At 45.8% G+C, this 4,297-nt stretch overlaps 1 protein-coding gene across 1 annotated transcript in view; it reads left to right on the top strand.

Annotated features, from left to right (window-relative positions):
* The window catches only part of LOC129852960 (atos homolog protein B), a 49,481-nt gene that overhangs the window by 21,412 nt on the left and 23,772 nt on the right, over nt 1–4,297 (top strand). The window contains exons 2-3 of the mRNA XM_055918563.1: nt 2,811–2,997; nt 4,122–4,297. The exon at nt 4,122–4,297 is cut by the window's right edge and continues 1,221 nt beyond it. The gene's annotated coding sequence lies outside the window, so the exon portion shown is untranslated. The remainder of the gene's footprint in view (nt 1–2,810; nt 2,998–4,121) is intronic.

The following is a 4,297-nucleotide window of genomic DNA, read 5'->3' as shown; positions in this document are numbered from 1 at the left end:
ACATTCGGAAAGGATTCAGACGCCTTGACCCCTTTTCTGCATTTTGTTACATTAGAGCCTTATTCTAAAACAACATGTATCAGCAATCTACACACACTACCCCATAATTGCAAATGTATAAACAGAAATACCTTATTTACAGATCTTTTGCTATGAGACTCGAAATTGAGCTCAGGTTTATCCTGTTTCCATTGATCATCCTTGAGATGTTTCTACAACTTGATTGGAGTCTACTGTACCTGTGGTAAATTCAGTTGATTGGACATGATTTGTAAAGGCACACAGCTGTCTATATAAGGTTCCACAGTTGACAGTACATGTCAGAGCAAAAACCAAGAGATGAGGTTGAAGGAATTTCCCGTAGAGCTCCGAGACAGCATTGTGTTGAGGTACAGATCTGGGGAAGGACACCAAAACATTTCTGCAGCATTGAAGGTTTGTAACCGCCAAGACTCTCCCTAGAGCTGGCCGCTCGGCCAAACTGAGCAATCAGGGAAGAAGGGCCTTGGTCAGGAAGGTGACCAAGAACACGATGGTCACTCTGAAAGAGCTCCAGAGTTCCTCTGTGAAGATGGGAAAACCTTCCAGAAGAACCACCATCTCTGCATAACTCCACCAATCAGGTCTTTACGGTGAGTGACCAGACGGAATCCACTCCTCAGTAAAAGGCACATGACAGAAAGATCCTTGATGAAAACCTGCTCCAGAGAGCTCAGGACCTCAGACTGGGGAGAAGGTTCACCTTCCAACAGGACAACGACCCTAAGCACACAGTCAAGACAACGCAGGAGTGGCTTCGGGACATGTCTCTGAATGTCATGTCCTTGAGTGGCCCAGCCAGAGCCCGGACTTGAACCCGATTTAATGTCTCTGGAGAGACCTGAAACATGGCTATATACAGGGAGTACCAGGGGTACGAGGTAATAACATGGCTATATACAGGGAGTACCAGGGGTACGAGGTAATAACAAGGCTATATACAGGGAGTACCAGGGGTACGAGGTAATAACATGGCTATATACAGGGAGTACCAGGGGTACGAGGTAATAACAAGGCTATATACAGGGAGTACGAGGGGTACGAGGTAATAACATGGCTATATACAGGGAGTACCAGGGGTACGAGGTAATAACAAGGCTATATACAGGGAGTACCAGGGGTACGAGGTCATTAACAAGGCTATATACAGGGAGTACCAGGGGTACGAGGTAATAACAAGGCTATATACAGGGAGTACCAGGGGTACGAGGTAATAACATGGCTATATACAGGGAGTACCAGGGGTACGAGGTAATAACAAGGCTATATACAGGGAGTACCAGGGGTACGAGGTCATTAACAAGGCTATATACAGGGAGTACCAGGTAATAACATGGCTATATACAGGGAGTACCAGGGGTACGAGGTAATAACAAGGCTATATACAGTACCACTACTGAGTCTATGTGCAAGGGTATGAGGTAATAACATGGCTATAAGGCCCAGTACTGAGTCGATGTAAAGGGGTACGAGGTAATAATGAGGCTATATACAGTACATATAGGTGCGTGTAAAGTGACTAGGCAACAGGATAGATAATAGTGTGTGTGTGTGTGACAGTTTTTTGGGGCCTTCCTCTGACCCCTGCTGGTGTAGAGGTCCTGGAAGGCAGGGATCTTGGCCCCAGTGATGTACTGTGCCGTTGTCAGATGCCAAGCAGGTGCCGTACCAAGTGGTGATGCAGCCAGTCAGGATGTCCTCAATGGTGGAGCTGTAGAACACACTGAGGATCTGAGGGCCAAATCTGTTCAGTCCGCTGATTCTCTCTGATGTCATGCACACTACAGGAACACTAGAGACATGCTCTCTCTCTGTACCTCTCTCGCTCTCTTTTTACTTCTGAATTCAATTCAAGGGGCTTTATTGGCATGGGAAACATGTGTTAACATTGCCAAAGCAAGTGAGGTAGATAATATACAAAAGTGAAATAAAAATTTACAGTAAACATTACACATACAGAAGTTTCAAAACAATAAAGACATTACAAATTTCTCTCTTTACCTCTCTCTCTTTTTTTACCTTTCTCTCTTTTTACCCCTCTCTCTCTACCTCTCTCTCTCTTTATCTCTCTCTCTCTTTATCTCTCTCTCTCTTTACCTTTCTCTCTCTCTCTCTCTCTCTCTCTCTCTATTTATATATGATATGTCAGCCGTTCATAAATATCTTGTCATCGTCAGCTCTTCTCCCATCGGGTCACATGATAACTTGCTCGTGTTCCATATTCCATGTAAGATGGTACTTGGAGGGTTCATCGGTTGCTCGTTGCAGCATTACTGAAGTTGAAACTGATCTGCTGGTAATTGCATCTCTGCCGAAAGGAGATGTTAGAGGTAGTATTTTGAATCACTGTAACATAAATATAATTTATCTGCATTTGTTGGAATGCCAGCATTTATATTCTGTTCACATTTATGGTGCCCATGTCACGTTGACCTTCTGCAGGGGCCATCTTGTTTCGTTCTAGGATGTTTTCTTGGAACAGTATCTTTCTCTCTCTGTGGGGGAGCACAAAGGGCCTGTTGTCAAGGCTGCAGGTTGTCATGGAAGCAGCTTGTTCATGGGAGCATGTTCTGGTCCAAAGGTTCAGCTTATTTGACTGGTTCATCTCTGCAATAAAAAAATCTAATTTTCAGGAATTCACTGATGGCCTGAATTATTATCTACAGAGGGGTTCCGTCACTGCAAGGTCCTGATAGAATGGTCCATAGGTTGACTCTGATCAATCAGTTAATTTATTAATGAAGCTAATTCTCTCTCTCTCGTGTCTCTAGGGTTTCTCTGTGGAATGACCGTGTCATGATGCAGTCGCTGAGTCTCACCCCGCACCCAGATGACGAGGGAGGGTGTCTCCGGCTGTCGGCCAATCACAGAAGGTGCTCTAGGATAGTCACTTCCTGTTTGTGTTCATCAATACTTCCTCTCGGAACCCTCCAGCCTCACTGACGTCCCGCCCCCTTGGTGAGTAGGCCACTCAAAGTAGGCTACTTTCAGCCAAAACTTCTTAGAGAATCTATCTTTTATTTTCTCTCTGTTTCTGTCTGTCTGTCTGTCTCTGTCTGTCTGTCTGTCTGTCTCTCTCTCTCTCTCTCTCTGTCTCTCTCTCTCTCGCTGTCTCTCTCTCTTTCGCTCTGTCTCTCTCTCTTTCGCTCTGTCTCTCTCTCTCTGTCTTTTGTTCTGTCTCTCTCTCTCTGTCTTTTGTTCTGTCTCCATCTCTGTCACTATGTCTCTGTCTCGCTCTGCCTGTCTCTCTCTCTAATTTCTCTCTCCAGGCCAAAGTGCCTGGGTTCTGGTCTAGAAGCACGGTTTCGACTGCTCCTACAGTTTTGCTTAGGTACTGCAGTTTAACTGACACCAGGTCCAGAAAGACCCATTTCCAATTAGATACTTTAGTCATCCCCTTTGTGCACAAAGCAATATTGAATGATTCAAATAATTGAAATGTTCTTGGATGACGAGATGACATCGTCGCTGCTCGCACGGCTCCCTGTGCACACTGAGGGCTAGTGCTCATGTGATGTTAGTCTGTGTAAACCGGATGAAGCCCGGATATAAACAGTCCATGAATTGGCGTATGCGCACGTGAGTAGATTACCTCTCAAAAGACGGGTCGGACCTGTTGGACACAGTTTCCAGTTCTTTATTAAACCTCAGTGCTCCAGGTGGTAGGTAGTTCCTGTGTCCATCTCTTCCATCACTTCCTCTTCCTCCTGAAGCCCCGCCCCTTCCCGTGTGGCTGTGTGGGTATACTGGTGCTAGCTGCCACGTGTCGTAACCGTGGTGATGGATAGGTAACCGTGGTGATGGATAGGTAACCGTGGTGATGGATAGGTAACCGTGGTGATGGATAGGTAACCGTGGTGATGGATAGGTAACCGTGGTAGGAGTCTGTGGGCACAGCTTTCTGATGTTGTGCCAGGTGTTGACGGGTCAGAAGGGTATCATCAGGCACAGAGGTGAGACAGGAAGCGTGTTGGTTTACATTTACATTGTATTAGTGGGATAGTTATTAGCCATGATGGCGTGTCCTGTTTTTATCATTGATAACTTGTTGCTGAGTGTGTCACACCTTTTCCTCTTCTCAGGTGCTATGCGTCTCTACTTCCTGGTTTACCGTGTGCTGATGATGTCACAGAAGGAAGTATAGGACCTCTCTTCCTGTAGAACATCAGCCTCCTTGCACTTTCTAGAACATCCTGTTCCTGCTGCTACTTGACTTCCTGTTAATTGCACAACGTCTCTCAGACGCTCTAAGGCTCTG

This window comes from Salvelinus fontinalis, chromosome 4, assembly GCF_029448725.1.
Source record: "Salvelinus fontinalis isolate EN_2023a chromosome 4, ASM2944872v1, whole genome shotgun sequence".
Taxonomy (NCBI): Eukaryota; Metazoa; Chordata; class Actinopteri; order Salmoniformes; family Salmonidae; genus Salvelinus; species Salvelinus fontinalis.
The sequence above is the reverse complement of the archived record's forward strand: the minus strand, read 5'-3'. Positions and strand labels throughout refer to the sequence as shown.